This window comes from Silene latifolia, chromosome 2, assembly GCF_048544455.1.
Source record: "Silene latifolia isolate original U9 population chromosome 2, ASM4854445v1, whole genome shotgun sequence".
Lineage (NCBI taxonomy): Eukaryota > Viridiplantae > Streptophyta > Magnoliopsida > Caryophyllales > Caryophyllaceae > Silene > Silene latifolia.
The window spans coordinates 121,757,651-121,770,024 of record NC_133527.1 but is presented as its reverse complement, the minus strand read 5'-3'; the positions used below and the strand labels follow the sequence as shown (position 1 = coordinate 121,770,024).

The 12,374-nt window shown below is 36.6% G+C and overlaps 1 long non-coding RNA gene across 1 annotated transcript; it reads right to left on the bottom strand.

The window, feature by feature from the left end:
• Positions 1-6,411: 6,411 nt before the first annotated feature.
• On the bottom strand, positions 6,412-8,731 carry LOC141630158 (uncharacterized). Its single transcript, XR_012537446.1, has 2 exons — positions 6,985-8,731; positions 6,412-6,893 (listed from the first exon to the last, which is right to left on the bottom strand). It is a non-coding gene; the product is annotated as an uncharacterized LOC141630158 (long non-coding RNA).
• Between the last annotated feature and the right edge of the window lie 3,643 nt (positions 8,732-12,374).

The window sequence follows — 12,374 nt, the reverse complement described above, 5'->3', positions numbered from 1 at the left end:
TAATTGAGAATTAGCCTTACCAAATAGTACAACCATGAATCCCAATTTCATAAGGAAGTAGGCTCGGCTCTCCGGGGTGCTAAACTTGTTACGTTGGGTAAATGGGTGGTAAATTGTTACTACATCGAAATTTGGATTGAGCTCAACGGAAGTATTCGCGACCGTAGCCGCATGTGTTCCGGGCTTAAGATAAATATTAAAGTAATTTTATCGACCGAGAGTTCTAGAAGTAGAATCGATTAAAAAGTTAATCCACCGAGTTATATTGATTAGGGATGTATCGTCTCAACGTGCCCGAGTTAATATGAATTTGGATCTCGGGATCATTTATAATAGGGGTAGAGGTCACTATATAAATGCTAAAACATTCTTAAATGTTTTTATATATAACGATGAATGTTTGATTTTCCCACTTTTTCGTTGTTTTATGTTCTTTATTATCGCTCCTAAACATATATGATATCAATTCGATTGTAACACGAGTCTCCGCTAAACCACTATTACTTACGACAAATAGAATCTCTTTCTAAAATGAACCGTATCATTGGTTGTGGACTAGATCCATAGGAATCGTTCTATTCCATAGAACTCGATAAGAATCGTCCTATGCAACTATAAGATTAACATCTTAAAATTCCTTACATAGCTATATTCTCTTGTGAAGAATATGAATAGAAGTAGTACTTTATCAAAATATGTTTTGATAATATCTTCTATGCATCCATGGTTCAAAAGTCTTATTGCTCAAACTAAACACTTGTCATCAAAGAAATTAAGTTGTTAAGCACATGACAATGTAAAATTGGTACATTAATTTGTTAGAAATTTTGATTAACCAAATCCTACAATAGAGTTCATCATTGTAAAGTATTAACTAGGAATTTATATGAAGATAAGTCTTCATCAAGTAGAAATTCTTGAAGTGAGTGGGAGCAATAAGAAGTAAAGTATCTATCTTAATTGTTAAGGATAGAACTAGGCTTGAAAGAGAAGGTGTTAGACACTAAAATAGAGACAAATCCCTAATAAGTAAAGATCAAGGAAGTTGGTCGTGTGACACCAACATATTCCTTCTTGAATATGTATGACATTGACATAGCCTTCTTGCGAATTATCACGTCATGAATATTTGATACAAATTTGTGAACAATGTTAGAAAATACCACATTTCATGATTATGAAATATTGCAAAAGGATGTCAAAAATCACCTTTCTAAATGAGTATTTAGAGGAGGATGTGTTCATAACACAATCCGAGGGTTTTTTAAATCCTTAGAATCCTAACATTGAATTATCGTACGACGACTAGCAAGAATAAATTCAGAAATTTACATGAATGGAACTAAGGTAGTTGCCATTTCATCCATGGACATATAAGTGTTATAGTGTATTCATTTTAGTTTTGTATTTAGAATTGTACTTCAATAATTGTTATGATGTACACTAAGTCTAAAGAAGAATATAATTCAAGTTTTTGTGAAAAACGCAAAGGGTTTCACTATTGTGCAATTAAAACAAGTGTTGTGCCCATACTTATCACGATTAAGGTTACAGTGAAACCGTACATATCTAGGTAATTATATTTAAACTAAAATAAATGTCATATATATTGTATAAGACTCAAATTGGTGAACCCCATTATTTCTCGATTCTCGATTGAAATTGCTCATAGAGACTAGTTTTGACTAGTGTCCCAAACCATTTGATAGGGAATCTCTTGGTATGTGTGAATCTTGTATTCAAAGCAAGATTAATTCATAACTTCTTTCTAGAAAAGAATTATGAATATAGCAAGATATTCGCCCTATTTACACTTTGATGTGTATGGTTGAATACAATTCAATCAGAAAGGGTTATTACTTCTTCTTCTCTTTTACCAACGAACTAGATCACTTGGTATCCAATTAATGAGGTAAGAAGAGAAATTATTTAAATAAGTTCAATGAATGTTTAAAAGTATCAAAACCTAGAGATTATGATCAAAGTATTGGTACTTTGTTAATATAGGGAACAATAAAGTAAAGACTTTTATATGCACCAAAAGGAGTGTGATATGGTATCACAAGTTCACCTTCATAATATTAGAAAGTGACAAAGAATCCTATACGATATGATTGAATCTTTACTATAAAGTTGGAAGTAGTTTCTATCATAATTTGTCTAGTATTTACTTATTCCACTAAAACAAAACATAATTAAAGCAATCATCTACATTTCATATGTGATATGGTTAGGCATGGTACCTAAATTGTAGCTTGTTTCGATAATGAACGTGTGGTCTCTCTTCCTACATAATCACAAGAACAAAGGGTTTGTGGTTCGTGATGTTGTCTATTAGAGAAATGAGTATTATTTCTTATACACAGAGTGGGAGAAAATGTTCAAGAGCCACAAACTGAGAATAAGACGTAGGAAGATGTTCCTTCTTGGTCAAAATCAGTAATTATTTCTTCGAAATCTAAGTAGACAGGAGTCATGTTATTTTTAAAAGTAACAAACCTGTAACTTATTAAGATGCTTTATCTAGTTTCAACTCCGCAAAAGTTCGAAATGAGCATAAACATGAAAATGGTTATTAAGCTTGGTTGGTTGGTGGCAAAGGGTTTTGCACGCAACAACAACGCTTCATTGTATTCGGATATGATTTGATATAGTTGAATTTTAAAATCATCTTGCATGAGTTTTATAAAATCGCGACTATCCTAAAGTAGGATGCGAACTTAAGAGGAAGTCTTAAGTAGATGTTAACGAGTTAAATTGTATGTTTTGATTATGTGATAAACATTTCTCAAATTGTCGAGTTGTTTTGTTTATACATGGAGTTTAGTGGGAGTAATGTGGTGTTATTAGTCTTATATGTAAGGGACATATTGATCATTGTGAATAATGAAATACTTATGAGAGGAATAATACATCTCTAAGGGATCCGGACCTATAAAGTTAGTTCTAAGAGGATATTGGCGTTAAATGAATATTCTTATATTGATAAGAGTCTAGTCAAGTTCAAAGGTATTGAACATTTAGAAATTGAATCCACTTGCTTCCGCTGCGGGATTAGTTCATTACGCTTAGATGTATCACCATTCTTAAATTTCGTATACTTGGAGTATGACGAAAAGTTACAAATCAAATTTTTGAGAAGAAGTTTCTATATAGCCATATAGTTCATTGGTTAGTACTCTTGGAGCACTAAAGAAATGAAGCTAAGCATTTAGAACTGAGATGGATTTATGTGCAAGGAGTTACACAAAAAAAAAACCATGTTCTAAACACATAAGGATGGTTAGAGAACCATCTTGGCTATATTATTTAAGGAGGATATCTGCTAGAAACGCTCTAGACAGTAGAACAATGAGAGATTTACAACGAAAATTGAGTACACTTGCAATAATGAGATATGCAAGAAGGAAGGGATGATATTAGGATTCGGTTTTATGAATTGGAGGAACCATGGTAGTTCGTTCCAACAACCGAAGGTCCTATCCCTACACACTGTGAGGATAGTGGGAGTTATTCCAAGGCTAAGGAACCTATCTCTAGATTGGATCTGGACATGTACTCAAAAGGTTGTTATAATAAAAATTATACAAAGGGAAATGCTATAAGGTTTAGGGAAAGTGCAAAGTGTTGCTAAAACTTACTAACCAAGGCCTTTCCATCGGCTAAGCGTGATAAGTCATGCCATTTCAGTTAAGTTGAGATGCATAGTTGTATTCAATATTTAATATGGATTATAGATTATGTAGTAATTGATATGGTATCAATTTTACATATGTGATAATACATTCATATGTAAATGGGTATCATCCAGCAGAGTCTCTGCTACTTATGTGGTGTTAAAGATGAGTCTCTATGGCATTTGACCTCAGAATTCTCATACACTAAGGTCTACTGTCAACTATTGCAGGACTGGATTGGGGTTAAGGTCTCAGGTTTGCAGACTGGTATGTTCATTATGCAGGAGAGATCTCAGTCTATGCTCATTAGGTTGTTGAAAAATGCTGCATTAGTAGGCATGTTTTATCATATCTGGATGATAAGGAATATCTGCAGAATCTAGCATTATGTTCGAAGCCCAGCAAAGGTTATACAGGAAGTCCAAAACGAAGGGAAGCTTCATTTTCAGGCTGTGTTTGATGGGCAGCTGAAGACTTATGATCTGGAGTGGTGTAGGAACCATAATCTAATATAGGCCTGAGCTTGTACTGTTTTTTTTTATCATTAGTAAGCTAAATTGGTGAAACAGGAATGGTTGTAATGGTGCTTGTATTTCATTTTCTGATTAATATAATTTCTCACATTTCCACCAAAAAGATAATACATTCATCGTTTGAGTTTTATTAAAAACTCTTCTATTACTTTGTTAAATCCAAATAGGTTGTAAGGACAACGTTGAACCATATTAAAGTGAACTGGATTAACATAGTATGGGCCCCTAGTTACTTATATGAGGTGATGTCTCGAAGTAACTAGAGTGTGATGAGATTGATGGCAAGTTCAAGTGTTATAGAGTCATGAGAGATGACTAGTCGATCACATAGGTAGACTGTATGGGACACTCTGTCGGGCAATGACCACTTATAGAGTTCTGGCAATTTTTATAGCTTGGTCGTGGTAAGAGCTACTATAGTATTCTTATGAGTCGACTCTTTGACAAAAGACTGTTCGCCTAAGATGGCACAGTGTCAGAGTGACTTTGATTTATGTTCTACGACCTTCGTAATTGGGGTCAAATGGACACATTTTGGGTCATGATGAGCTGTGGCTATTCGAAGGGAAGAGTGCAATAGGAATTGTCCATCCCTGTCAGGGTTATCTTATATTTCAAGGCCACTCGAGGAGTAATGAACTGGAAATGCATGGCCATGCTCAGAATAATTCCGGTCAGACAGTTATTCTCCAGATCGAGGAAACCACTCATGATATGATCAAATGCAAGTACGACCAGCAAGACACAATGCATTGAGTGGGATATAGTAATAGGACAAGAGAATTGGTGACGCACACTTGTCGCGGATAAGTAGGAGATTGTTGGAGTAAGTGTCCTCGACAATAATGCGATCACATGTTTAAATCTCATAATAAGAATGCATGAGGGAAAGTAATATTTTATTGTCAACTGATCCATATTAATCGGTAATGATTGGCTGGCTAGAGTTTGACATTACTGTTGTGGACATAGCCACCTACACGCCAGGTCAATCTGCGGACGTATATCGGTCTTTTCGAAAGCCACGCTCGGCGTCGTAAAAATGCGTTCGACCGGATCATTTTAGATCGGTCGATTTCGGCTCGGTAATGGTCTCGAAACGATTAGAGATGTTCGGAGTCGCCACCAAGCATTTGTGGGATGCCTGGAACCCGTTCGAAATCCACTTTATACCTCGGTCAAATCGAAGCACAAAGCAGCGTTTGACATAAGTACTAAAGATAAGGAAATCGTCCCTCTTTAGCATCCTATCTCTAGAATGACTCTCGTACGCCCTGGATAAGGTCGTCCACTATCCAAAGTTTCTGAGTAAGGGGTGAAGGTACGTATTGGGAAGCCCTTTAATCAGACACCCAATCCCGCCCGCGTTTAACGGCCTCTACTGATCGATCTTGGTTGGTTGAATGTAAAAGTTGATAAAACGGTTTAAATGCATGAATGCGCATCCAATGATTTACACCTAACATGTGAGAGCTTTCTAAGTCGGTTGATTTAATCCAAGTATCAAGTATAAGATGTCGAGTTGGATTAATGGTTGATTTGCATGCAAAACGAAAATTAAACATCCATTTACCGTATTAGGTTTAGGGTACATAACATGACCCATTTGTCTTAGTAAGGCATTTTGCAAATATGGTTTTGGATAATCAAATAGTCATATCATTACAAAAAGAAGTGGTTTTAGCTACAACAAAATTCCGTCGCAAATACATTAGAATCCGTCGCTAAATGGGTGTTTGCGACGGAAAATGCGACTACTTCAAGTAGTTGCACAATTTAGTAGCAAATCCTGTACTTTGCGATGGAAATTTCGTAGCAAAACTCTTAGCGACGGATTTTGCAATGGATTCTAAATTAATTAATGTTGATTAAGGTTGCAATTTAATTTTGTTTTCCATCGCAAATCTTTACAATTCTGTCGCAAAATTTAATTTATTCCATCGCAAATTTTATCAATTCCATCGCAACCCAAGTTATTCCGTCGCAAAATTACATTCATTCCATCGCAAAACCTAATTATTCCATCGCAAAATTTATTCCTTCCATCGCAAACTCTAATTATTCCGTTGCAAACTTTATTTTTACCATCCCCGCATTCATTTACAGGCACCCCCACCACATTTTCAGACCTAAATCTGTATCATTATCTGTCCAGTAATATGCTCCAAATTTGTTACGGAACTGCCAAAGAACGACTTGCATAACCAAAAAAAAAGTCTTTTCATACATAAATTTCAGCCTACATTGTTTTACAAACGAGTCTTCTTGACAATTCCAACAAACAAACAGAAATACTAGATAAGTCTTACACTTGCTCCAAGTCTACTAATTATCTAAAACCAACTCAAACATCTAACAACCTAATATTTGAGTTTCAAAGTCACTCCATATCCTCCATTATCATCAGCACGCCTATCATTGTGAGGTTGAGAGTTAAGATTACATGATTGAGTAGTTATGTGAGTACCTTGTGGAGCTAGAGTTTGCTCCAATTGCAACGTCCATTGTTGCATGTTATTCAACTGCTCTTTTATAGCTTGATTCTCGGCGGAAAGCTTACTTACAAATCCTGGAATGTATGAAATTGATGATCCACGAGTTTTTGAAAGTAAGGGCTTGTCATAGTAGTAGCTCGTCGCCTTCCCCATGCCCCAAACTTCTCCCTCTTTGTCTTGATTATGTTCTGGAAGAAGTTTTAGCTAATTAACAAAAATTTCAAAAAACAAAAGTTGGTCAAGTACAATTAGAGAAGGATGTAGGATAGTATACTATACCTCTGTCGGCTCTGTGGCTCTATAAGCCATCATCTCTTCTTCCTTCACTGAAGCTTCCATCCACGTATTTTTCCTTGTCCCTGCTCGGCAGACTAAATTTGGACAACTCTTAACAATTGCAGATGACATGTTATCAAAAACTTCAATATCGAACTCAAAACTGAAATTTGGACAACTGAAATTCATAGGACATCTTATACTGGTGCCCATTGTTACAGTTTTTATCACTTGTTCCTTTCATAAAGAGTCTTACTTTGACCACTTACTCCTATTGGATTGGATATACTAATTGCATAGTTGATTGTGAGCAAGTCTGCAATAGTCTCATCAAACTGACAATATCACTCTCTTGTCTGCATACAACCACCAAAACTCTCTAACAACTTAGTTCATCTAAACTTTACTTTAGAAAATAGTGTTTGCTAAAAGTAGACCGCCAAAACCAGTAAACAGTGGCAGAAAATAGCCTGCTTGATCATCCCAGGTGAAAAGAAAATTCAAGTTAGTGACACATTTGCCACCATAAACAGAAGAAATGTTGAAGACATGGACAACTTAAACTAGATTACTAAGGAAAGCAACACACAAGTCACAGCAGAGTAAAAAGAAAAAATCTTTATAATCTGTAGATTTACCCTAACAATGAACCATTGTATACTAAAATCAAAGAGCCTCTATCCTACAATTACTAACCTATGACTAACAACAAACAGAAGGTAGACCTTCTACATCCACGTGATTTTATAATAATGGATGAAAAAATTGCCATTTACTAATTAAAAGAATAAGAGAAGATAAGCCATTTACAAACAGAAGTGACATTATAATCGACCCAATCGACAACATTATCGAAATCTCTACTCATAAACTCCAACATATTATTAGGTATTGCAAACATCACTTCAGTATCACATCCAATTTACGCATTCAAAATAACTCATCAGCTTCAAAACAATTTCTGTTGATCAAACCCATTATTTTTCCAGATGAGAAAATCAAATTCGTCAGTTCATCCGAATGTTCTGCATATTATTCCATCCGTTCCAATTATTTTTTCACCTTTGATTAAAAACTCCGTTAACAAATAACTAAAAGTAAACAAATGACTGAGACGGAGGGAGTAATTATTAGCAATCGACCAAACATAGCAACCCAATGTAATTCTCTTGTAAGACGGCCTTATAGAAAAAAAGTATAAAACTGATATTACAACAATCTTCAGGAGTGTATCCTAAAGAAAAGTGCAATGAAATTGCAAAATCGGAGACAAAGAACCAAACATCTGGTATGCATACTTCCATTGACGTATTGAACACTAGACAAATGCAATCAACAAATACCATTAATTAAGTTAAAAGTTGGAGATATATCTAAGAAACCCGAATCATATTAATGAGTAAATAATGGTTCAAGATTTAGGGCATAAAATCATGAAATTTGTAAAAATGATTGATACCCAAATGTTTAAACAATCATAAACATGAAAGAGTTAATTTGGTGACTCAAAAAAAATTAAAAAGAGGAAGATGATTAATTAGGGAAAAGGGAGAAGGGAAACAAACAAAAAAACGAGAAAGGGAAACAAAGAGCTACCGCAGCTAGGACGACGGCGGAGGACGATGGTGGAGGACCAGAGCTAGCAGAGGACAATGGCGGAGGACGATGGTGGAGCAGACGATTGACGGAGGAGCATGCAAGGGATTGGGTGCTTAAATTGATTTGGGGATAAATTTGGGGATTGGATTATGTCGAGTTAGGGGTTTGGGACTTTGGGTGTTTTATTTTTCCATTGCGATGGGATGATTAATATTGCGACGGACTAAGGGATTTAATCACTCCGTTTAATTGGGTGGAGAGTTAATTAAAGTGGTCCATTGCAAAATCCGTCGCACGAGATTAACGCCTATTAGAATTTTGGCCCACGAAGTCTAGTTCATCGCATAATCCATCGCAAATAAAGTAGTCCATCGCAAAATCCATCGCAAATGAGTAATTAGCGACGGATTATTGTTCCATCGCAAAAATTCTGTAGCTATGGCTTATTCTTTTTGTAGTGTATGATCTGTCCTATATCCGGGTTAACCGGAGACGAGATCGTCCTAGACTAATGCTGGAAGGGAACAGGCCCTGTGCCAGACGGCTATATGAGGCGCGAGCCAGCCGGCGGTGTAAGGGGCCTCCCTCTGGTTTTGAAAATGAGAGATGGAGAGCCTGTTTAGGCGCGGGTTAGCCCACGGTTTATGTGCCATGTTCTGACCTTTTAAAAAACGTTATAAAACGTGTTGAAAATGGGTATTTGAACCCGGTTTGATTTGAAGGGGTCGTTTAGACCGCATTTATTGATTTGAAGAACTAGACTCGAATAATCATCATTATTTTGATAATATTCGGTGTCGGGTTCGGTTTAACAAACTTGACATGAATAGTTTTGAAAATGATTATGGACTAATTATTTTCAGTCCATTTGAATGTTATTAGTCGATACTCATCATCGTACCCGGGTTAAAATCCGGCATGGTATGTAGAACCAAGGATGACTTTGTGTTGGTGACTAATATGTTTTTTTGAAAATGTAAAGAAATGAAATAAAAGGCTTTAAAATACCTTCTAAATGTCATTAACCAAATATCATCACCGAAACACAGATTTAACCGTCATGGTATCAGGAACCAAGGGTGAAAAATGCTTTATGGTTAAAACATGTGAAATAAAATAACAATGGTTCGAAAATACTTGAAATGGTGAAAACCGATTACAAATATTAAAAATGGATTAAGGGAAATGACGACAACAAACACGGTTGACTTCTGGTCTGAATACCCCATTTAGGCGTGGGCTAGTTGGCGACCTAAGGGGCTTCTGCCTCAGACCAAAAATCAGTTTTGGCTCGTTTATTCCATGTTTTGGTTCTTGTTATGCATGTTTTAGCATGTTAGAGTCTTGAAACAAATGAAAACATAATAAAAGAGGATTTTTACACCCTCATACTTACATGTTTGGTTATGGAGAGTGACCGACGTAAGTGTAATAACTCCTTTGATCGGAAAAAACTCGGTTTAAAACCGTTTTGGTAAGTAAAAAGAGTGTTTTAAGTTTAGTGATGTTGTAGTGGTCGAAATGGTCGGTCAAGTGGTTTAATGCACGATGGCGGTACCAAACAATGTGTAAGGCTCGTGTTTACGATCGGTAGGTCGTAAATACGCGTCGAGTTGTGACTTGAGAAGTCGAGTCGAGAATTTTAAGGGAGAAAAGAGGGGGCGGACACTCGCGTAAGTCTCAAATGGGTGGCATTTGAGGGGTATTTATAGGAGAATGAGTGGTTGTGTGAGTTTTGAGCGACGTGGCCACCTGGGCTGCTCAAAGAGGCGTGAGCCACGTCGCGGGTCTTCGAGTTGTGTTGTCACTTTCACAACAAACGCAATCATAATTTGTTCTATCCTAGGTTTTGTAGTCACAGGTTTGGTACTTGACCATTCATGAATCCGGAAAAACTTAACGTAGAAGGTTTGAAATGTTTGTTTTTTTGTGGTTGACTCGGTTTGACTCGTTTTTGGAGTCGGGATTTGAATTTTTGAGTCGGTTTTTGGTCCGGTGCCGGTTTTGACTCTAGTTAGTGTCATTGCGACCCCGTCGTCGTGCATTAAACACTCCAGGTATTTTTGAAATGTTTTATTTTCGAAATCGATTTAAGTTTTCTGACGTAAAGTTGTACACAAACTGTCGATCAAACGCCGCGATTCCAAAACATGTTGTAGTCCGATAATCATCGGGTGTTTGTTGGAGTCTCAGTAGATACTGTGACACGTCTGTCTTATACCTGTCAAAAATAAACTAACTCAACTAACTATATAGCTAGGGAAGTCAGGTCGATCTCCACAGGGAGGCAAGATATCTGTAGAAGTCCGTCTATTTGGTCACAAATGGGGGGGGGGGGAGGGGTTGTTTGATTTGTTATCTAAGCTACGAGATTTAAAGGAAAGAGGAATAAAGGGTAAGAGCAATAAAAGCAGAGAAAAAGGATAAAACTATCAGATAGAGAGGGACATGTCAGGATTTCGGTTCACTACGGTAGTCCAGTGACTCAGCTGTAAATGACTCAGACGAATTAATGTAGGACGGATGTTGAAAGGTCCTTTCGGTCCAATTTTTATCCTAAAATACCACTAACTTAACTTTCATTCTCGTCAGGGTAGTCTACTGTTCATAGCAGGCCTATTTAGTCCAATCTTTCGATCTAGGATTAATTTTAGCCAGATTAAAGGTTAACTCAGAAGTGTGCACTCAACTAAGTTGAATAGATACAGTTAAATTGCTATGGTGACAGAGTCTCGTAATTATTTCATCTGTTTCATTTACTACATCGTCACTTTCCTACCGCAGATCCCCTAATCCCAACATGAAAAGGGGTTTAGCTACTCATGTCACTAATTAAACTAACAACAGATAAAATTCCAGCAGTAAACATAATGAAATAAACAATAAATTGCATAAAAGTAAATTAGGGCAGAAGAATAAATGTAACGAAACGAAGAATTACAGCAACAAGAGATTAATTATTAATAAGAGAAGAGAAAGAATTACAATCGATGCGAATCCGGCGTAAAGAACACAAAATTTAAGCGATAGTAATCCCGAAATAAAGTTACAGTAGAGAGGAATGAAGTACGCAGTAAAAGTTTGATAATTGAAAAGTAGATAGAAAATCCGATGCTAATAACCTAGTTAACGTAGGTTTAAAAAGTAAAGTACTTAAGTTTTGCGAAATTAAACAACACACGGGCTGTTTAAAGCCCATAATCAGCGAAACCACTCGATCGAGTGGATTAAAACCACTCGATAGAGCAAACACCCCAGCAAATCTACTCGATCGAGCAAACACCCCAGCAAATCTACTCGATCGAGTAGAAAGTTACTCGATCGAGTAACTGATCTTTCTGCAGGCTAAGGATCGAGTGGAAAACCACTCGATCGACCAATCTGGGACGTAAAAATCACTCGATCGACCAATCTGGGATGTAAAAATCACTCGATCGAGTGATTAAACTGCTCGATTGAGTTCTTGGTCTTCATTTCAGCTCAAGTCCGCGCCTAAATGCCTCGTAGTCCGTGCCATGACGCTTTCAAGTGCAATATCTCACTCTGGAAAATCCCGTCTCCTCTAAATGCATGCAAAAAGGACGAAAAAGAGTACGATTCCACTACTTTCGCGTTCATTTCTATAAAATGGACAAAACGAACCAAAGTAGCCAATTCGGGGCAAAATACTATAAAAACAGTATAGAAATGCATAGAAATACGTGCTGAAATAGGCTAAAAAGCTTATATATAATGCACGTATCAAATCTCCCCAAACCGAACCTTTACTCGTCCTCGAGTAAACTCAAAACTAA